Here is a 24,693-nt window from a genome sequence, read left to right on the forward strand (position 1 = left end):
GTGCCTTGGGAGCTGGCTGATGAAAAGCCAACTGCAAGAAGATCATTCCTCACAGCAGGAAGTTTTTGGCATTAGGGTACAAACCTCCTTTTCTCACTGCCTCGGGTGAGGCAGCCACATCTTCAGATGCCCCTTCTGCATCCACTACTGCACCAGCCCCATCCACTGTACATCCACCTGCTCCTGAGCCCATTTATCATCTGGTGCACCGCCTCTTCGCACGCCTAGATCGTATGGAGCGTCGCCACAAGCGACGCTATGAGCACCTAAAGTTGATGATCCGATCCGGCAGCGACATCCCCTCCGAGCCTGACACCGCTTCTAAGCCTTCTGATGCGGAGGCGGATGATCATGAGGAGGAGGCACACGCCCAGACAGAGCAGAGAGGACCTGAGCAGGCTGCACCACATCATGAGGAGCCACACCAGATCCAGGCCGCAGATCCAGAGATTCCTATATAGACAGAGCCTCCGCTTCAGCAGGCAGCTCCTCCTACACTTCCAGAGACTGCAGATCCTCAGCCTACCACAGAGTCACCAGCAGCCCATCATTCCGGAGATGACACTTCTCACACCCAGCCTGAGTGAGCATCGAGGACGATGCTATTATTTAAGTATGGAAAGGTCGCCATCTCTGGTGTACTTTATTTTGGTGAACCACTTTTCAGACTCTTTTTATCCTATTTTGCTTATTTTTCTGTATTTTTATTTTTATTTTTATCTTTCAGTACTTGCACACTTTTCTTTTGCTGTATCTTTACAGTATTTCTGCATTTTGCACCTTAGTTTATGTATATTTATCTTAGACATTTAGTTTAGTCTAGTTGTGATATAGAGCATATATGGATTAATTAGTTTAGTTTACCCTTTTAGCATACAATAACTTGGATTAATTGAAAATAAAAAGAGTAAACTAAAGAAACTTTAGTATAACAGAATCACAACAATCCACACACCTTGTATATATATAGCATTACATGTTAGTTAAGCTGACAACATTTTTCAAGGAAAAACACTAAGATTTTAAGAGCCATCCTAAGAGTCACATTGAGCATAATGGGAACTCTTGATTTCTACTTGCATGACATACATAACTGATATATGGTTTTTGAGCCAGAGAACACACAAACCTGTGAGTTTTTGAGCCTATTTGTATGGTTACATTATTTAACCATAATTATTTCATTCTTGTGTGTTCGCCCTTCTTTTTTTATTCTGGTAATCTTTACTTTATTTTAATCTATATGTCCAATATAGAATATAGTTACATACCAAGAAATGATTGAGGCCATCATTTAAATTTTTCCTCACTTATTCCAAATAAGCTTACCTTTTACATCACCCTTGTTAGCTCCCTTGAGCTTTTAATCCCCTCTTGTTCTATAACCACATTACTAGTCTTAAGCATAAAAACAAATTAAAAATCCCAAGTTGAATCCTTGGTTAGCTTAAGATAGAGATTGTGTATCCACTAAGTGTGGGGAAACATGGGAACATGGGATGATAGGAAAAGATTAATTTAATAAAGTAATAAGGATTTTGGGAGCATGCTCATGTAAAACAAATTTAAAATACCATGTACATTGATATATGTTCTATTTATGTTTCAAAAAAAAAATCCTTTTAGTTAAATAAGTAAATAAGGGGACAACAAAATTATCCCAATGATAAGTTTAGTAAAGAAATCAATGCACATGAAATAAGAATAAAAAAATTGAAATTGGTACATGAGTATGTATTAAGAAAGCGAAAAATTGGGAACCCCAAGGAAGTTATAAATTATATAGAATATGTATATGTTAGGTGAGACCTTAGACTAATTAAGGATTCAACTTATAGCTCATTTGGCCTTATATATATATATATATATATATACCGCGTGCCTGTTGAAGAATGAGCCGGCGACTCATAGGCAGTGGCTTGGTTAAGGGAAACCACCGGAGCCGTAGCGAAAGCGAGTCTTCATAGGGCAATTGTCACTGCTTATGGACCCGAACCTGGGTGATCTATCTATGACCAGGATGAAGCTTGGGTGAAACTAAGTGGAGGTCCGAACCGACTGATGTTGAAGAATCAGCGGATGAGTTGTGGTTATATATATATATATACCCCTACCTTTACCTTGGCCCCATTACAACCTTTAAAAGACCTCATAATTTTTATATGTCTATATTCAATATTTGTTGATTGGTTAGATGAAGAACAAAGTTTTAGAAAGCAAGAATAGAAAAGAATAGAGTGATTAACCCCAAACACTAAGTGACTAGAGAGTAAACACAAATCCAGTGAGGGTTCAATAGCTCATCACCATATATTTCTGTTTAAATATTTAATTGTCTTGCAAGCTTATGAAATATTTTAACCCAACTCAATTGTGACAGTGCTTTAACATGATTTAGGTTTGGCTATGCATATATGATTCCTTGAAAATATGAATCAAAATTAACCACATGTAAGCTCTATATATATAGGTGGGTGATAATTAAAATTGCATGATAAGTGTAGGTAGTTTGCATTTAGAATAGATTGCATTGTATGAGATTCCACCATTCTAACTTTACCATTTCTCTTGGATTTAGCATGAGGACATGCTATTGTTTAAGTGTGGGGAGGTTGATAAACCCATATTTTATGATGTAATTTGTGCTTAATTTAAGTGATTTATTCAATTCTTCACCCACTTATTCATGTAAATTGCATGGTTTTACTTTTCCTTCCTTATTTTATGATATATGTGAAAAACATGTTTTCTATGCTTTAAAAATATTAATTTTAATTACCCTTTTATTACCATTCGATGCTGTGATTTGTGTGTTAAGTATTTTCAGATCTCATAGGACAGGAATGACTCAAAGGACAAAAGAAAACATACAAAAAATGGAAGGAAAGCACAAAAAATGGAGTTTTGAAGAAAATGGCAGCGACGTGAACGCATGCCTAGCGCGAAAATGCAGCGACGGGACCGCGTGGATCACGCGGACGCGCACCTTGAGCAGAATGCAAATGACGCGTACGCGTGACCGACGCATACGCGTGACAAGGAAAATTCCCAGATGACGCGAACGCGTGACACACGCGGACGCGTGACAGACGCCACGTACAAGAATCTGCAGGAAACGCCCCCAGCGATTTCTGGACCCTTTTTCGGCCCAAATCCAAGCCAGAAACACAGAATATAAGTCAGAGAATGGAGGAATCTAGAGAGAGACGAAATACACATTCATAATTCATAATATTAGGTTTTAGATGTAGTTCTTAGAGAGAGAGGTTCTCTCCTCTCTCTTAAGATTAGGATTAAGATTTCTCTTATTTTTAGGATTGCTTCTACAATCACAGGTTCAATGTTCCTTTAATTAATTTTCTAGTTTTATTTACTTTATTATTTTAATTGATATTTATCTTCCAGATTTGGCTTATGAACCATTCATGTTATGATTTTATTAATTAATATATTTTGAGGTATTCAGACTTGATTTTGCTTTAATTTATTTATGAATGATTTCAATTCAATTTAGATTTATTTTTCCCTTTCGATTTTGGTTAAGTAATTAGCAACACTTGAGTTATCAAACTCAGCTGTTAAATGAAATTGGAATTCTTTGCTGGTTAATTTGCACTCCAATAACTTTAGTCTCTCCATAGGAGTTGACTAGGACCTGAGGATCAAATTAATTGGTCCACTTGACTTTTCTCTGTTTAGTAAAGGTTAATTTAAAAGTGGGAGCAGAACCCAATTCTCTTCACACCTGATAAAGATAACTAGGATAGGACGTCTAGTTCTTATACCTTGCCAAGAGTTTTATTTATTTAAATTAATCCCTACAGTTTACTTTCTTGCCATTTACTATTCTTTCCCTTTTATCTTATACATTAAAAACCCAAAAATATACTTTTTTCATAACCAATAATAAATCATATTGCCCTGCAACTCCTTGAGAAGACGACCCAAGGTTTGAATACTTCGGTTATTTATTTTTATTGGGTTTTGTTACTTGTGACAACCAAACTTTTGTAAGAAAGGAATTCTTGTCGGTCTAGAAGCTATACTTACAACGGGAATTTATTTTTAGAAAATTCTAGATCACGCAAGAGTTTCGTTCTTTAGCCTGCCACGCTTCTGGCGTGTATTTGCTTCAGTGGCTATTTGTCCTACTGGGACATCAATTCGAATTTGGTCATTTTCCGTCCTGCCACACTTCTGGCATGAATTTGCTTCAGTGGATACTTGTCCTAATGGGACATCAATTCGAATTGGGGAATTTTCTGCTGGTATATAAGATTTGGTTATCCTCTTTGTATCAGAAAATGCAATAGACAATTTATTTGTTATTCTTTACAAATGTATAATCTTTTGAACTTCTAGTTCACATTGCCCTGATCGAAGATCTAAATGCATCAACGATGATGCATTCCAATTAAGTTCCTTTTCAGGAAGCTTATTCTCTCCCCCCTAATGTTGGAAATTTTGATTCATCAAAATGACAATCCGCAAATTGGGCTTTAAATACATCTGTCGTTTGTATCTCAAGATACCTTACTTTAGAGGGAGAATCATATCCAACATATATCCCAAATTTTCTTTGGGGTCCCATTTTGGTACGATTAGGTAGTGCAATAGGAACATATATCGCACACCCGAATATTCTTAAATGGAAAATATTTGGCTACTGGCCAAAAGCTAGTTGCATAGGAGAGAACTGATGGTAACTCGTTGGCCTCAAATGAATAAGTGATGCGGCATGTAAAATAGCATGCCTCCAAACCGACGTTGGGAGATTTGTTCTCATAAGCAAAGGTCTAGCAATCAATTGGAGGCATTTAATAAATGATTTTGCTAACCCATTTTATATGTGAACATAAGCTACTGGATGTTCAACACTTATTCCATTAGCCATACAATAAGCATCAAAAGCTTGGGAAGTAAATTCACCAGTATTATCAAGACGAATTACTTTGATTGGATTTTCTGGAAATTGTACTTTTAATCAAATAATTTGAGCCAGTAATCTCGCAAACGCCAGGTTGCGAGAAGATAATAAGCACACATGTGACCATCTCGAAGATGCGTCTATCAGGACCATAAAATATCTAAAAGATCCACATGGTGGATGAATAGGTCCACATATATCACCTTGAATCCTTTCTAGGAATTCAGGAGACTCAAATCCAATCTTTACTGGTGATGGTCTTAAAATTAACTTTCCCTGAGAACATGCAGCACAACAAAATTCATTAGTTTTAAGAATCTTCTGGTTCTTTAGTGAATGTCCATGGGAGTTTTCAATAATTCTCCTCATCATGGTTGTTCCCAGATGACCCAATCGATCGTGCCAAGTTATGAAATCATTTGGGCTAGTAAACTTCTAGTTTACAATGGCATGTGATTCAATTGAACTAATCTTGGTATAATATAATCCAGATGAAAGTGAGGGCAACTTTTCTAATATAACTTTCTTATTTGAATCATGAGTTGTGATACATAAGTACTCATGATTTTCCTCATTCATAGTCTCAATATGATATCCATTTCGGCGAATATCTTTAAAACTCAATAAGTTTCTTCGAGACTTGGTAGACAATAGTACATTATTTATTATGAATTTTGTTCCTCCAGGAAATAAAATTATAGATCTTCCGGAGCCTTCTATCACATTGCCCGAGCCAATAATAGTATTAACATATTCTTCTTTTGGCATAAGATGGGTAAAATATATATCACTTTTAAGAATAGTGTGCGAACTTGTACTATCCGCAAGGCAAATATCTTCAGAATATGTCCTTGCCATTTTTCTTCAAAGACGAATGATAATAATAATAAAATGAGTAGAAGTACATGCATAGTAAAATTATTAACATGAATACTTAACAAACACATACACATATCAAACTATTCCATCATTGATCAAATAGCTAATATTTCCTTCAGAATCCTTAAAGAAATTAGATACATCATAATGAGTTGTAGAATTTTCATTATTTGAAACAAAATTTGTTTCCTTTCCTTTGTCATCCCTTTTCAAGGATGCTTGATAAAGATCAACTAAGTGCCTTGGGGTACGACAGGTACGTGACCAATGGCCATTTCCACCACAACGAAAGCATTTATCCTCATTTACTTTGCCCATTATTTCTTTCTTTATCCAACTTCTAGTGAGATTCTCTCTTTTGAACATAATTCCTTTTCCTTCCATAATTTTTCTTGTTACTAAAACCTTGTCATTTATCTCTTCTGGGGTAGTTTGCCGCATTTACTTCAGGAAATGGGGCGGCGCCAGTTGGGCGCACTTCATGATTCTTTTAAGAGTAACTCATTGTTGCGCTCAGCAACAAGAAGGCAAGAAATTAGCACAAAAAATTTTTTAAATCCTTTTTCTAGATTGCTACTGCAAGAGCACATTCGAGGCATGGAAGATCGAGAAAGTTTTCCCTAACATATCGGGCTTGAGGAAGTATCACATGATTGTACCTTTCTTCAAGGTCTTTCCACAGATCTGCAGGATCTTTTAATGTGGGATATTCATTTTTCAATCATACGTCAAGATGACGATGAAGGAAAATCATGGCCTTGGATTTATCATTTTGGGATGCGTTATTTTTAACCTTAATGGTATTTCTAAGATCCATTAAATCAATATGGATTTTAACATCTAGTATCCATGATAAATAATTATTTTCAGATATATCAAGAGCATTATATTCAAGATGAAAGAGTTTCGACATAATAAAAATTTGTTACCTGAAGTCTTCCTAAAACTTCGTTAGAGCTTCGTGCTGATAACGTGTTATAAAATAACTAAATAAATAAATAAATAAAAGGTAACAAAAATTAAGAAATATAAAGAGAGAATATTTTATTACTTATTGTTGTGTAAAAAGCCTCAGCCTATATCCCTATTTATACATGTGCAAGGCTTTACTTTTTCAAACTATATTAAATACAATCATCCTTGAAAATGGGCATCCACATAAGATGTGATAAAATATTCTTATCACAACAACAACAATATTTTTAAAATATTATAAAATACGCTAAAAACAACTAAATAAATATTATAATAAATATTTAAAAATTATTTATGCATTTGATGTAAAGTTTTGTAGAAATATTTTAATAATTATTTAAAAATAATAATAATAATAAATTGATTATTTTTCGAGTGAACTACTAATCCGGTCCTTGTCCATTTTTAAGAATGACAACGCGACCCCTCAAAATAAAATCGATCCACTTCGGTTCCTGTCCCCTAATTTCGTCACACAACGCGGTCCCTATGGATATTTTTCCATCAACTCTGAACGAAAAATGCTGACGTGTCAGGTTCAGAAATGGACAAGGGTCTAATTGTCTCTAAATTTAAATTGGTTAGGGATTTATTTGTCCTTATTATTCTTTAAATAATATTTTTTTAAATTATTTTTTTATTCATTATATTAACATTCTTTTTCTAATAAATTATTAAATATATGGTATAATAAATACAAATTAATTAATAAATTATTCAAATTTAAAATTATCATTTATTATGAAACTAAATAAATAATTCTCAAATATAATTTTTAAATATATAAATAATAAATAATAAACATTAAAATTCGATTAATACATTAATAATAATAATCCTATGATATACTATTAGTATTATGATCTAGATAATTTTCACAATAAAGTGAAAACTAATGAACTCATTATTTGATATATAGGAAAATATTTTTGAGTAATAACAAATTTAATTTTTTATCTCTTTAAACTAAATTAATAATTCTATTTGATATCTTTGTACTAAAATACACTATGAATAAGCTACTCATAATAAATGAAATAAAATAATATATATATATTATGGAGATCAGTTATAAACTCAACAAATTCAAAGTATCAATAATATTATTAATCTATTAATTTTACGTATATTTTGAGTAAAATATATGTAAATTTAATTGAATTTTAATATACTTAAAATTTTAATTAATCTATATTATTCTTATATTGATAACATGTATAAATATGTATTATTAATAGATTAATAATATTATTGATGCTTTGAAATAGTTGAGTTTATGAATGGTCTCCATAATATATATATATTATTAGTAGCCTACTTATAGTGTATTTTAATACAAAGATATCAAATAAAATTATTAATTTAGTTTAAAGAGATAAAAAATTTAAATTTGTTATTACTCAAAAATATTTCACTATATATCAAATAATGTGTTTATTAATTTTTACTTTATTGTAAAAATTATCTAGATCATAATATTAATAGTATATCATAGGGTTATTATTATTAATGTATTAATTGAATTTTAATATTTATTATTTATTATTATTTATATATTTAAAAATTATATTTGAGAATTATTTATTTAGTTTCATAATAAATGATATTTTTAAATTTAAATAATTTATTAATTAATTTGTATTTATTATATTATATATTTAATAATTTATTAGAGAAAGAATATTAATATAATGAATAAAAAATAATTTAAAAAAATATTATTTAAAGAATAATAAGGACAAATAAACCCTTAACCAATTTAAATTTAAAGACAATTAATTTCTGTCCATTTTTTAACTTGACACGTCATCATTTTCCGTTCAGAGTTGACAGAAAAATACCCACATAGACCGCGTTGTGTGACGAAAATAGGAGATAGAGACCGAAGTGAATCGATTTTATTTTGAGGGGTTGCGTTGTTATTAATTAAAATGGACAGAGACCAGATTGATAGTTCACTAAAAAAATAATCAATTTATTATTATTATTATTATTAGGTAAATCATCGATATGACAATACCGTTCCTATTTTGTAATATGCTGACAACAATATTTTTAAAATATTATAAAATACGATAAAAACAACTAAATAAATATTATAATAAATATTTAAAAATTATTTATGCATTTAATCTAAAGTTTTATGGAAATATTAATAATTATTTAAAAAATATATAAAACATCAAATAAAAATACAATTTTTAAAATATTTTTAAAAATAAATAAAAAAATTTACTTAACGTAAATTTATTAAATTTTAAAAATAAAAAATATTTTTTTAATTATATTTACAAAAAATTATATCAAAATTTAATTTTTAAAATATTTTTTAATAATATATATTTAATGTTAAATATTTTATTTTATTTTAAAATATTTTAAATATATTTTTATTATTAAAAAACCACCACCACTACCACCACCATCACCATCATTTTAGATAATGTCATTCCATAAAAATAACCTTGATATGTATTATTTTTCTGTTCAAAGCAGGACGAATGTAGAAATCTTTTGAAGAGGGAGTCGAAAATTAAATCTTTATATAATTAAATATTGTATTATATAATTAATGATATTATTTCTATTATTATTTTTAATAAAAAAATTATTAATAAGTGATGTATTAAAATAAAAAGTTTTACTAAAATTTATATTTGATATCATTTATAATAACTAAAATTTTTAATTTTATTCTTTATTATTATAAAAAAATGTAACATGAATAATATAAATCAATTATTTTAATATTTTTGGTATATGTATTTTTAATATGTAAAATATTCATACTAATATATAATTTATTTAATATATTATTATTTTAATATCATAAAAAAATAAATAAATGTTAAAATAATTTAATTTTTATGATATACTTTTTTACTGTTCAATTAGAATTTGTTATAAAAATTAAAGTATCTTTTATACGATAACAGATTTAAAAATTAAGGACAAAAATTAAAAAGATAAAAGTTACAATAAAAAAAAGAATTCATCAAAACAAATGGTTAATGAAAAAATATAAAGAAAACAAATGGTTAGTGAAAAAAAAATAAAGAACAAAAAGAACAATTAAAAAAAATATTGATCAAAATTGTTGGCGTAAAAAATTATAATACAATATTAATGTTCAAAATGTAATATTTAGAATTTGAACACTAATCATAAGACAAAAAATATTTTAATTAGTCACTAGATTAATAACTTAATTTTGAAATTAAATACAACATCATATAATATATTAGAAATTTCAAAATTTTCTAGGGGAGTCATAGATCCCATTGGCCTTCCTCTAAATCCGCTCCTGGTTCCGAGGGACTAAATAGTAGCATACCCTTGCAACGCTGTGCACAAAATGCAATTTCCGTCAAAAATCATAATGGGTAATATACTAAGGGTTATACTCCGATGATAAAGAAAAGTAGTTTCTTCATATGAAGAAAGTAGTGTGACTTCATCTGTTCAGCAGCGTGTCTGTGTTGTTTTCCAGCATCAGAGCAGATACTTTTTATGGTAGAGGAGACACGTTCTCAGCTAGTAATTGTGTTATTAAATTATGAAAGAAATAAGATAGTTAATCATACTTAGAAAAATGAAACTTGTTTGGGCAAATCTGGATATGTCCATCTTAGTTTTTTTGGTATTCCATTTCTTAGTTTTTAAAAGAATGTGTGTTTCTTCCAAGTTGATAGTTTCAAAAATTATTTTTGCCTAAATAACAACCCATAAAAAATTTGAGTAATGAAACCAAGAAAAAAAAAAAAAAGAAAAACTAAAAGCAAATGTGAAATGAAATACGTGAGAAATGAGAAGCGAAACACACAGCTTGCAATTTTAATTAGAGAGCAGAACTCAACCTTATGGTCTTGGGTATTTCTTCGCTATTTCAAATCCTATCGCAGTCAGACAGTTTCGACGCATATTGGGTGTAGGTTGTGGCGCATTAGGACATTGTTAGCTTTTCCAGAATAGACACTGTTTGCAGTGAATGGGTGTGTATCGCAGTGGCTTTGAATCTGAGCAGAGAAGTGGTTGCTCCAGTGGTTGTACCGCATAGCTTACTGAGACGAGTAAGAGATTAAGTATAAGAACCGGAAATAATTAACCGATTAATTAACGTAAAATAATAATAAATTAATTTTCCAAAAATAGGTCAAAAATTTAGAAGTCTTAATTTTAAAATTTGGATGTGAGATTTGAATTCGGTAGAATTTTTCGAGTTGAAAAATGTAATTTTTTACGGAAAATTGCGTAAAAACGCGTACCGGCAAATTAGCCGGCAATACTGGCTTAAGTCTGTCTGGTACTGCGTGAGAGTAAAAACTATAGAAAAACTTAGGAAAATAATTAAAGTTGAAAATCGGACGCTAATTCTAAAGATTTGGTCCAAAGTTGGGCCAAACGGACCAAAAATACTAACGGGTTGGACCGGACCCAAGTTGCGTCCAAGCACAACATATATAAAGTCATTTAAGTGGTCATTTCAGCCACTTTCAACACAACACAGCATCAACAACGTGAATTAGAGAAGAGAGGTGAGGGTTGCAAGAAAATACTATTCACATCCATCTTCTTTCACTTATAACTTAACTACGGTGCTCCGATTCGCGTCTCGTTTACAGCTATGCGAAGTTTTCGCTGAGTCCGTCATTTTTCACTTTGTATTGTTGGTAGGATTTTGAAATCCACACTCCATTCTTGATTCTTCAGCCCTTAAGAATTTCGAAATTAAGGTTTTGGTTTTGAGTAGATTTTTGTGATTTGGTTGTTTATGTAAACTCCGAGTAATTAGTAAATAACTAACACATAAATTAATTATTAATCAAAGTAATTAGAAAATGGGATTTGATAGTTAATGTAATAGAGATAATTAAAATAAGAATTTTGACACTAATTTTGAAGAATTTGGTCCAAGATTGGGCCGAACAGGTCAAATCGGACGAACCAGACCCGTATTAGGCCCAAGGCCCAACCCAATTCATCAATATAGATTAGCTTCAGCTCATCTCCTTCTTTCTTCATTTGAAGAACGCTGAAGAACACCCAAGGGGGAAGAGAAGTTTGTAAACCTTTAGTCTTAATTAGATCTTCCATAACTTCTCATTCCGAGCTCCGATCACCGCACCGTTTGCGGCCACGTGACTGCAGCATTGAGCTCTACAAAGCCCAATGGTCAATTTGGTAAGGAAGTCTCATTTCCAATCTCAGTTCTTCTTTCCCTAATTTTTAAAATTAGATGAATTTGGATGTTGAGACTTTGTTGATTTTTAATTATTAGGATCAAACTAACTTAGCGAACTTGCCAGGTTTTGACCTAATTCTCCGTTGGTAAGGTGAAGAACGTTTAACCTTTTTCAAGTTATCTAATTAGTGAACTCTATGGTAATTTTCGTGTTATTTTATAAAATTATTTTGGATTGTGTATTTTGGAAACAAATCGGTGGAGTTGGAGACTTGATATTGGATTTTGGAGAGCCGGAGACCCGTCTAGTGTGACCTTGGAAGCTTGGGTCTTGTGGAATGGTGGTTATTTGTGATGTTCTGGGTTTTACGAGGAATCGACCAAGTTATGGTTTTGGTTTCTCGTATATAATATATAATGTCTTGTGAAAAACATAGGCTAGATGACCTAGGATAAGTTGAATCATGACTTTGGAACATGTTTAGTAATTTTAGTAGACATTAAATGGATATTTGATGATGTTTGATGAGATTAATGATTTATGATTCGAATGTGGGTTTTATTGATGAAAAATGATTGAAGAATGATGTCTTGGTTGATGATAAATGGTAATGATGACTAAGGATATATGAGTGTTGAATAATTGGTAATTGTATTGGTATAATTGAGAATCTTAGATTGAAACAATTTGCCTTGAGGTGAAGTTAGTTGTGGTAGAAGGTGGAGGTTGTAATGCTGAATTGGTGTGTTGTGGTGTTGTTTATGTGTATAGGAAGTTGATATTGAGTTTGATTTTTTGTGGAAATAGAGGTTTGTGAACTTTTGTGAATATCTGAGTTTTGGCCAAACTTCAGCGAGCCATAACTCGGCTTCCGGACCCCCAAATTTTTTCAAACTTATTTTATATGAAAATTGGGTCCATGTAGTTTACACCGTTTGAAGAACTGGTGCACGAAATTGTGATCCCTGGTAATGGCTCCAAAAACTTGGTGCTCTAATCTTAATTCATAATTTGTCACAACTTCGATACAACTAACCAGCAAGTGCACTGGGTCGTCCAAGTAATAAAACCTTACGTGAGTAAGGGTCGATCCCACGGAGATTGTTGGTATGAAGCAAGCTATGGTCATCTTGTAAATCTCAATCAGGCGGATATCAAATGGTTATGGATTTTTCGAATAATAATAATAATAAATAAACAGAAAATAAAGATAGAAATACTCATGTAAATCATTGGTGAGAATTTCAGATAAGCGTATAGAGATGCTTTCGTTCCTCTGAACCTCTGCTTTCCTGCTGTCTTCATCCAATCATTCCTACTCCTTTCCATGGCAAGCTTTATGTAAGGCATCACCGTTGTCAATGGCTACATCCCATTCTCTCTGTGAAAAAGGTCCAAATGCTCTGTCACGGCACGGCTAATCATCTGGAGGTTCTCGATCATACTGGAATACGGTTCACCCTCCTTTTGCGTCTGTCACTACGCCCAGCACTCGCGAGTTTGAAGTTCGTCACAGCCATCCCTTCCCAGATCCTACTCGGAATACCACAGACAAGGTTTAGACTTTCCGGATCTCAGGAATGGCCATCCATGGGTTCTAACTTATACCACGAAGACACTAATAACTCGGACTCGGTCCCCTGTATTAGATATCCAAGAGATATTCATTCTAGCTCGTTTGCATGTAGAACGGAAGTGTTTGTCAGGCACGCGTTCATAAGTGAGAATGATGATGAGCGTCACATAATCATCACATTCATCATGTTCTTGGGTGCGAATGGATATCTTAGAAGCAGAATAAGTTGAATTGAATAGAAAAACAGTAGTACTTTGCATTAAATCATGAGGAACAGCAGAGCTCCACACCTTAATCTATGGAGTGCAGAAACTCTACCGTTGAAAATACATAAGTAATGAAGGTCCAGGCATGGCCGAATGGCCATCCCCCAAACGTGATCAATAGATCAAAAGATAATCCAAAGATCCTCCGATGTAAATACAATAGTAAAAAGTCATATTTATACTAAACTAGCTACTAGGGTTTACAGAAGTAAGTAATTGATGCATAAATCTACTTCCGGGGCTCACTTGGTGTGTGCTTGGGCTGAGCTTGAAGTTTACACATGGAGAGGTCATTCTTGGAGTTGAACGCCAGTTTGTAACGTGTTTCTGGCGTTCAACTCTGGTTTGTGACGTGTTTCTGGCGTTTAACTCCAGACTACAGCGTAGAACTGGCGTCAACGCCCTTTTGTGTCATCTAAACCCGGGCAAATTATGGACTATTATATATTTCTGGAAAGCCTTGGATGTCTACTTTCCAACGCAATTGGAAGCGCACCATTTGGAGTTTTGTAGCTCCAGAAAATCCACTTTGAGTGCAGGGAGGTCAGAATCCAACAGCATCAGCAGTCCTTCTTCAACCTTTGAATCTGATTTTTGCTCAAGTCCCTCAATTTCAGCCAGAAAATACCTGAAATCACAGAAAAACACACAAACTCATAGTAAAGTCCAGAAATGTGAATTTAACATAAAAACTAATAAAAACATCCCTAAAAGTAACTAGATCCTACTAAAAACATACTAAAAATAATGCCAAAAGGTGTATAAATTATCCGCTCATCACAACACCAAACTTAAATTGTTGCTTGTCCCCAAGCAACTGGAAATCAAATAGGATAAAAAGAAGAGAATATACTATAAATTCCAAACTATCAATGAAACATAGCTCCGATCAGATGAGCGGGACTTGCAGCTTTTTGCCTCTTGAATAGTTTTGGCATCTCACTTTATCTGTTGAGGTTCAGAATGATTGGCATCTATAGGAACTCAGAGTTCAGATAGTGTTATTGATTCTCCTAGTTCAGTATGTTGATTCTTGAACACAGCTACTTTATGAGTCTTGGCCGTGGCCCTAAGCACTTTGTTTTCCAGTATTACCACCGGATACATAAATGCCACAGACACATAATTGGGTGAACCTTTTTCAGATTGTGACTCAGCTTTGCTAAAGTCCCCAATTAGAGGTGTCCAGGGTTCTTAAGCACACTCTTCTTTTGCTTTGGACCTTGACTTTAACCGCTCAGTCTCAAGTTTTCACTTGACACCTTCACGCCACAAGCACATGGTTAGGGACAACTTGGTTTAGCTGCTTAGGCCAGGATTTTATTCCTTTAGGCCCTCCTATCCACTGATGCTCAAAGCCTTGGGATCCTTTTTATTACCCTTGCCTTTTGGTTTTAAGGGCTATTGGCTTTTTTGCTCTTGCCTTTTGGTTTTTTCTGCTTGCTTTTTCTTTTTCTATTTTTTTCGCCATTTTTTTTCTTCTTTTTTTTTTCTGCAAGCTTTTGTATTCACTGCTTTTTCTTACTTCAAGAATCAATTTTATGATTTTTCAGATTTTCAAATAACATGTCTCCTTTTCATCATTCTTTCAAGAGCCAACATATTTAACATTCATAAACAACTTCAAAAGACATATGCACTGTTCAAGCATTCATTCAGAAAACAAAAAGTATTATCACCACATCAATATAATTAAACTAAGTTCAAGGATAAATTCAAAACTCATGTACTTCTTGTTCTTTTGAATAAAAAAACATTTTTCATTTAAGAGAGGTGATGGATTCATAGGACATTCATAACTTTAAGACAAAGTTACTAAATACTAATGATCATGTAATAAGACACTAACATAGATAAGCACTTAACATAAAGAAAACGAAAAACAGAAAATTTGAGAACAAGGAATGAGTCCACCTTAGTGATGGTGGCGTTTTCTTCTTGAGGAACCAATGATGTCCTTGAGCTCTTCTATGTTTCTTCCTTGTCTTTGTTGCTTCTCCCTCATTGCTCTTTGATCTTCTCTATTTTCATGAAGGATGATGGAGTGCTCTTGATGTTCCACCCTTAGTTGCTCCCAATAATTGTGTGGAGAAAAATGTATCCCCTAAGGTATCTCAGGGATCTTTTGATTTGCAGTCAAATATTCTACCACTGAGCTATAGACCCTTGAGATGAATCTCTCCATCTCCTATGACTTGGAGGTGGAAGCTTTTGTCTTCCCTTTCCTCTTTCTAGAGGTTTATCTGGCCTTAGGTGCCATCAATGGTTATGGAAAAACAAAAAAAACTATGCTTTTACCACACCAAACTTAGAATGTTGCTCGCCCTCGAGCAAAAGAAGAAAGAATAGTAGAAGAAGAAGAAGATATGGGGGAGATGGAGGGATGTGTGTATTTGGCTATATGGGTGGGCTTGGGTGGGAAAGAGATTTTGAATTTTAAAGGTAGGTGGGGTGTATGGATGTGAGTGGTGAATGAAAAATAGAAGGGATGACTGTGAATAGAGAGAGAGAGAGAGGGTGATATAGGATTATGAGGAGGGAAGGTGAGTGGAGGTATGTGGAGATCCTGTGGGGTCCACAGATCCTGAGGTGATCCTGTGGGGTCCACAGATCCTGAGGTGTCAAGGAATTACATCCCTGCACCAATTAGGCATGTAAAATGCCTTTGCATGCAATTCTGGCGTTTAAACGCCGAATTGGTGCTTGTTCTGGGCGTTCAGCGCCCAGATGCAGCATGTTTCTGGCGTTGAACGCCAGTTCTATGCTTGTTTCTGGCGTTCAGCGCCAGCTTTCCTCAGTGTGCATTCCTGGCGTCTGAACGCCAGGATGCTGCTTGTTTTGGGCGTTCAACGCCAGATCCATGCTCTGTTCTGGCGTTGAACGCCAGCCAGATGCTCCTTACTGGCGTTTAAACGCTAGTAAGCCCTTCCTCTAGGGTGTGATTTTTCTTATGCTATTTTTGATTCTGTTTTTGATTTTTCTATTTATTTTGTGACTCCACATGATGATGAACCTAATAAAACATGAAAGAACAATAAAATAAAAATAAAATTAGATAAATAAAAATTGGGTTGCCTCCCAACAAGCGCTTCTTTAATGTCAATAGCTTGACAGTGGGCTCTCATGGAGCCACATAGGTGATCAGGTCAATTTTATAGACTCCCAACACCAAACTTAGAGTTTGGATATGGGAGTTCAACACCAAACTTAGAGTTTGGCTGAGGCCTCCCAACACCAAACTTAGAATTTGACTGTGGGGGCTTTAGTTGACTCTGTACTGAGAGAAGCTTACTGTGCCTCTTTTCCATGTTTACAGAAGGATGTCCTTGAGATTTAAACACAAGGGAGTCCTCATTCAATTGAAGGACTAGTTCACCTCTGTCAACATCAATCACAGCTCTTACTGTGGTTAGGAAGGGTCTTCCAAGGATGATGGATTCATCCTCATCCTTCCCAGTATCTAGGATTATGAAATCAGCAGGGATGTAAAGGCCTTCAACCTTTACTAATATGTCCTCTACTTGTCCATAGGCCTGTTTTCTGGAATTGTCTGCCATCTCTAATGAGATTTTAGCAGCTTGTACCTCAAAGATTCCCAGTTTCTCCATTACAGAGAGTGGCATGAGGTTTATTCCTGACCCAAGGTCACATAGAGCCTTCTCAAAGGTCATGGTGCCTATGGTGCAAGGTATTAGGAACTTTCCAGGATCCTGCTTCTTTTGAGGCAATCTCAGTTGATCCAATGCATTTAGTTCATTGGTGAACAGGGGAGGTTCATCTCCCCAAGTCTCACTACCAAATAAATTGGCATTCAGCTTCATGATTGCACCAAGGAACTTGGCAACTTGCTCTTCAGTAACATCCTCATTCTCTTCAGAAGAAGAATACTCATCAGAGCTCATGAAAGGCGTAAGGAGGTTTAATGGAATCTCTATGGTCTCTAGATGAGCCTCAGAGTCCTTTGGTTCCTCAAAGAGAAACTCCTTGTTGATCACTGGACGTCCCAGGAGGTCATCCTCCTTGGGATTCACGTCCTCCCCTTCCTCCTTGGATTCGGCCATGATGGTTATATCAATGGCCTTGCACTCTCCTTTTGGATTTTCTTCTGTATTGCTTGGGAGAGCATTAGGAGGGGTTTTAGTGATCTTCTTACTCAGCTGGCCCACTTGTGCCTCCAAATTTCTAATGGAGGACCTTGTTTCATTCATGAAACTCAGAGTGGCCTTAGATAGATCAGAGACTAAGTTTGCTAAATTAGAGGTATTTTGTTCAGAGTTCTCTGTCTGTTGCTGAGTGGATGATGGAAAAGGCTTGCTATTGCTAAACCTGTTTCTTCCACCATTATTAAAGCCTTGTTGAGGCTTTTGTTGATCCTTCCATGAGAGATTTGGGTGATTTCACCATGAGGGATTATAGGTGTTCCCATAGGGTTCACCCATGTAATTTACCTCTGCTATTGCAGGGTTCTCATGATCATAAGCTTCTTCCTCAGAAGATGCCTCTTAAGTACTGTTGGATGCAGCTTGCATTCCATTCAGACTCTGAGAAATCATATTGACTTGCTGAGTCAATATTTTATTCTGAGCCAATATGGCATTCAGAGTATCAATTTCAAGAACTCCCTTCTTCTGAGGTGTCCCATTACTCACAGGATTCCTCTCAGAAGTGTACATGAACTGGTTATTAGCAACCATGTCAATAAGTTCTTGAGCTTCTGCAGGCGTTTTCTTTAGGTGAATGGATCCACCTGCAGAAGTATCCAATGACATCTTAGCTAATTCAGACAGACCATCATAGAATATATCCAGGATGGTCCATTCTGAAAGCATGCCAGAAGGACATTTTTTGGTCAGTTCCTTGTATCTCTCCCAAGCTTCATAGAGGGATTCACCTTCTTTCTGTCTGAAGATTTGAACATCCACTCTAAGCTTACTCAGCTTTTGAGGAGGAAAGAACTTGGCTAAGAAAGCCTTGACCAGCTTATCCCAAGAGTTCAGGCTACCTTAGGTTGAGAGTCCAACCATATTCTAGCTCTGTCTCTTACAGCAAACGGGAAAAGCATGAGCCTGTAGACTTCAGGATCTACTCCATTAGTTTTAACAGTGTCAGATATCTGCAAGAATTCAGTTAAGAACTGAAAGGGATCTTCAGATGAAAGTCCATGAAACTTGCAGTTTTGTTGCATCAGAGAAACTAATTGAGGTTTAAGCTCAAAATTGTTTGCTCCAATGGTAGGGATGGAGATGCTTCTTCCATGTAAATTGGAATTAGGTGTAGTAAAGTCACCAAGCATCCTCCTTGCATTATTATTATTTTCGGCTGCCATCTCCTCTTCCTGTTTGAAAATTCCTGTAAGGTTGTCTCTGGATTGTTGTATTTTAGCTTCTCTTAGTTTCCTCTTTAGAGTCCTTTCAGGTTCAAGATCTGCTTCAACAAGAATGTTCTTGTCCTTGCTCCTGCTCATATGACAAAGAAGGGAATAACAAAGAAAATATGGAATCCTCTATGTCACAATATAGAGATTCCTTTGTGTGAGTAGAAGAAGAAAAGAATGTAATGTAAGAAAAGAGAAGGGAGGAGAATCCAAACACAAGGGTGAGGAGAGCAGAGATATGGGATGAAGAGAAGTGTTAGTAAGTAATTAAATAAATAGAAGGAGATGAGAGGAAGAAGTTTTCGAAAATAACTTTTGAAAAGGGGTTAGTTATTTTCGAAAATTAGATAAGAAATAAAGTTAGAATTAAAAATTGAAACAATTAATTAATTAAAAATAATTTTTGAAAAAGAGGGAGGCATTTTCGAAAATTAGAGAGGGATAGTTAGTTAGGTAGTTTTGAAAGAGATAAGAAACAAACAAAAAGTTAATTAGTTAGTTGAAATAAATTTTGAAAATTAATTTTTAAAAGATAAGAAGATAAGAAGTTAGAGAAGATATTTGAAAAAGATATGATATGAAAAGGTAGGATTAAAAAGATATGATTTTGAAAAAGATAAGATAAAAAGATATTTTTGAAAAGATATTATTGAAATTAGTTTTGAAAAAGATTTGATTTTTTAAAATCACAATTAATGACTTGATTCACAAGAAATCACAAGATATGATTCTAGAACTTAAAGTTTGAATCTTTCTTAACAAGTAAGTAACAAACTTGAAATTTTTGAATCAAAACATTAATTGTTGATGATATTTTCGAAAATAAATAGGAAAAATGAAAAAGATTTGATTTTTGAAAAAGATTTTGAAAAAGATAAGATTTTTAAATTGAAAATTTGATTTGACTCATAAGAAACAATTGAATTTTTAAAATTTTTTGAAAAAGTCAATCCAAATTTTCAAAATTTATGAGAGAAAAAAAAAGGAAAGATATTTTTTTTGATTTTTGAATTTTTAATGTTGAGAGAGAAAAACATGAAAAATGATGCAATGCATGAAAGTTTTAGATCTAAACATGTGATGCATGCAAGAACATTATGAATGTCAAGATGAACACCAAGAACACTATGAATGTCTGGATTAACATCAAGAACTTATTTTTGAAAAATTTTCACGAAAAAAAACATGCAAGACACCAAACTTAGAAATTTTTCATGTATAGACACTATGAATGCAAGAATGCATATGAAAAACAAGAAAAGGCACAAAACAAGAAAATATGAAGATCAAACAAGAAGACTGGCCAAGAACAACTTGAAGATCATGAAGAACACTATGAATGCATGAATTTTCGAAAAAATGCATAAAGAATTTTTAGAAAAAATGCAATTGACACCAAACTTAAAAATTGACTCAAGATTCAAACAAACAACATAAAATATTTTTGATTTTATGATTTTATGATTTTTTGTATTTTCTTTTAAATTTTTTTTCGAAAAACATATAGGAAAAAGAAAATAAGAAATTCAAAATTTTTAATAAGAATTCCAGGAATCTTTCAATGTTAGCCTAAAGCTCCAATCCAAGGGTTAGACATGGCTCACTAGCCAGCCAAGCTTTAGAAGATACAAATCAGGCATATAACAGCTGATACTTCATCCAACTTCATATACATGCCTTTTATGTTGACAAGTGAAAGCCTCAATCCAAAAGAATTTGGATATGGCTTTACAGCCAGTCAGGCTTCAACATGTTACCATGAAACTCTAGAATTCATTCTTAAAAATTCCGAAATAATTTTCGAAAACAAAAGGAAATTTTTTTTTGAAAGATTTTTGAAGAAATATTTTTGAAAATAAAACAAAAAGAGAATTACCTAATCTGAGCAACAAGATGGACCGTCAGTTGTCCAAACTCGAACAATCCCCGGCAACGGCGCCAAAAACTTGGTGCACGAAATTGTGATCCCTGGTAATGGCTCCAAAAACTTAGTGCTCTAATCTTAATTCATAATTTGTCACAACTTCGATACAACTAACCAGCAAGTGCACTGGGTCGTCCAAGTAATAAAACCTTACGTGAGTAAGGGTCGATCCCACGGAGATTGTTGGTATGAAGCAAGCTATGGTCATCTTGTAAATCTCAGTCAGGCGGATATCAAATGGTTATGGATTTTTCGAATAATAATAATAAATAAACAGAAAATAAAGATAGAAATACTCATGTAAATCATTGGTGAGAATTTCAGATAAGCATATAGAGATGCTTTCGTTCCTCTGAACCTCTACTTTCCTGCTGTCTTCATCCAATCATTCCTACTCCTTTCCATGGCAAGCTTTATGTAAGGCATCACCGTTGTCAATGGCTACATCCCATCCTCTCTGTGAAAAAGGTCCAAATGCTCTGTCACGGCACGGCTAATCATCTGGAGGTTCTCGATCATACTGGAATAGGGTTCACCCTCCTTTTGCGTCTGTCACTACACCCAGCACTCGCGAGTTTGAAGTTCGTCACAGCCATCCCTTCCCAGATCCTACTCGGAATACCACAGACAAGGTTTAGACTTTCTGGATCTCAGGAATAGCCATCCATGGGTTCTAACTTATACCACGAAGACACTAATAACTCGGACTCGGTCCCCTGTATTAGATATCCAAGAGATATTCATTCTAGCTTGTTTGCATGTAGAACGGAAGTGTTTGTCAGGCACGCGTTCATAAGTGAGAATGATGATGAGCGTCACATAATCATCACATTCATCATGTTCTTGGGTGCGAATGGATATCTTAGAAGCGGAATAAGTTGAATTGAATAGAAAAACAGTAGTACTTTGCATTAAATCATGAGGAATAGCAGAGCTGCACACCTTAATCTATGGAGTGCAGAAACTCTATCGTTGAAAATACATAAGTAACGAAGGTCCAGGCATGGCCGAATGGCCATCCCCCAAACGTGATCAATAGATCAAAAGATAATCCAAAGATCCTCCGATGTAAATACAATAGTAAAAAGTCCTATTTATACTAAACTAGCTACTAGGGTTTACAGAAGTAAGTAATTGATGCATAAATCCACTTCCGGGGCCCACTTAGTATGTGCTTGGGCTGAGCTTGAAGTTTACATGTGGAGAGGTCATTCTTGGAGTTGAACGCCAGTTTGTAACGTGTTTCTGGCGTTCAACTCTGGTTTGTGACGTGTTTCTGGCGTTTAACTCCAGACTGCAGCGTAGAACTGGCGTTCAACGCCCTTTTGCGTCATCTAAACTCAGGCAAAGTATGGACTATTATATATTTCTGGAAAGCCCTGGATGTGTACTTTCCAACGCAATTGGACGCGCGCCATTTGGAGTTCTGTAGCTCCAGAAAATTCACTTTGAGTGCAGGGAGGTCAGAATCCAACAGCATCAGCAGTCCTTCTTCAACCTCTGAATCTGATTTTTGCTCAAGTCCCTCAATTTCAGCCAGAAAATACCTGAAATCACAGAAAAACACACAAACTCATAGTAAAGTCCAGAAATGTAAATTTAACATAAAAACTAATAAAAACATCCCTAAAAGTAACTAGATCCTACTAAAAACATACTAAAAACAATGCCAAAAAGCGTATAAATTATCCGCTCATCAAGAACCGATGAAAAATGTTTTAAAACGTTATGCGCATCGGAAGTTCGGAATGTAAAGTTGAAATTCTATAGACTTAGCCATCTCTTTACTGATCTGCAACGTATGCGTATGCGAACCCTTCCATACGCGAAGGGTTATCTCTGTCTGGCATGTATGCGTACGCGGACGAGGCAATGCATACGCATAATGGGCAAAATTACATGTATGCGTACGCATACACATGACATGCGCACAAAGCCCTATTTTTCAGCAAATGAACATTTTATGTTTCAAACCCAATTTTGAACCTCTAAACTTATACTTTCATTTTTTTAACCATAGATATTAGTAGTAAGCCTAGTTGTAGGATGAAGCAAGGAAAAAGGTGGTAACGTGGAGATGAAGAAATATTTTTAAAAGGTATAATGGTGGTTGAATTGGAATGAATTGAACGAGATAGAGGTGACCGGGTAAGAGGCGGTGGCAATGACCACTCGCTCCGGGTATATGTTGAAGAAGTATATAGATGTCGAGAATGTATGGAAAATGAATTAATGAATGAATTGAGGTAATAAAGTAAATGAACTTGAATTTGATTATGTTATGCCTTCGGGTAAGATGCAGTGGTGTTAACCATTTGCTCCGGGTAAGATGCGAGAAGGCCAGGTAAGATGCAGTGGTGTTATCCACTTGCTCCGGGAAAGAGTCAATGAGCCGAGTATGATGCAGTTGTGTTATCTACTTGCTCCAGAAAAGTTCAAGGCTTCGGGTAAGACGCAAGGGCTATGTTTTGTCGCCGCTTGCTCCGGGTCAAGAACTGTAACACCGCCTGGATAAGAGACAGGGTGAAGTTGTCCCCTCCTCCGGGTACGTGGCTAAGATGCAAGGGGTGAGGCGTTGTCCCACTTGCTCCGTGTTTGGTGTTCTGTCCACGGTTAGCTACCAAGACACGTCGGGCTGGCTAAGTAACCGATAGTTGATATCAACAGCCATAGGGTAAGCATACATCTTATGCATTTGTCTGTTTGCTTTGGTTTGCTTTCTTGGGATTACCTACTTGTTATTTCATGCTTAACTACTATATGTTCTGTTTGTTGTACCTGTATTTTACTTGCTTGCTTTGTCTGTTTGTTTGTCTGTGTGGTTCTACTGGTGTTTTGGAGGATGGTGAAGGAAGGGAATAGTTAAGAGTTTTAGTTAGAGTTTAGTTAGAATTAGGAACCTTAGAGGACCACCTTGATTATGGCTTTCGTCTGTAAATCTTTTAAAACTTTATAATCAAGAGCGTCGGAGTTCTAGGATTGCCTCTAGCTTTTCCGGGACCTTATTTATTATATATGTGGCTACCTTAACCATTCTGAGAATCCCCAGTTCTCATCCCATAGGATATTATTGTTTTTCAGGTGCAGGTTGAGATGCACCTCGCTAGGCGTCTGGAGTTCTACTGCTGCGAAGATGGGAATTTTTGGCTTTTAAGTTTTGTTATGTGTATATGTATCTATGGCTGGACCTCTCCTTTTATGTATTATACCTTGGTGTCTCATAGAGGCTTTTATTGGAGAACTAGGATTTATTTTAAGAACCTTAAATTTGGGATTATATGTATGTATGTAAATACTCCCGGCCAGCCTTAGCTTCGGAGGCTGTGATTGGAGCCTGATTACTATGAACCCGTGATCCTCTACTCTTGTTGTATGTATGTATATATATATATATATATCTTACGTTCCTTCATATGCAAGCTTTCTATTTACGTGAGCATTTCGCCCTTTATTCAAAACCTTTCGTCAAAGGATCCTAGTTACAAACCCTTTTCAAACTATATTATATATATAAAATTTTGTTTTTAGAGGTCGCAGCTCCTCGCCACCTCTGTTTTACATCTTAGGTATAAAGCTCTGTGTGGTACGG

The 24,693-nt window shown here is 34.7% G+C and overlaps 1 non-coding gene across 1 annotated transcript; it reads left to right on the plus strand.

Moving 5' to 3' along the window:
• Positions 1 to 18,633: 18,633 nt before the first annotated feature.
• LOC148577066 (small nucleolar RNA R71) lies at positions 18,634 to 18,737 on the plus strand. Its single transcript, XR_015904502.1, has one exon. It is a non-coding gene; the product is annotated as a small nucleolar RNA R71 (small nucleolar RNA).
• The last annotated feature ends 5,956 nt before the right edge of the window (positions 18,738 to 24,693 follow it).

This window comes from Arachis ipaensis, chromosome B1 (genome assembly GCF_059453495.1).
Source record: "Arachis ipaensis isolate K30076 ecotype BB chromosome B1, ASM5945349v1, whole genome shotgun sequence".
Classification (NCBI taxonomy): domain Eukaryota; kingdom Viridiplantae; phylum Streptophyta; class Magnoliopsida; order Fabales; family Fabaceae; genus Arachis; species Arachis ipaensis.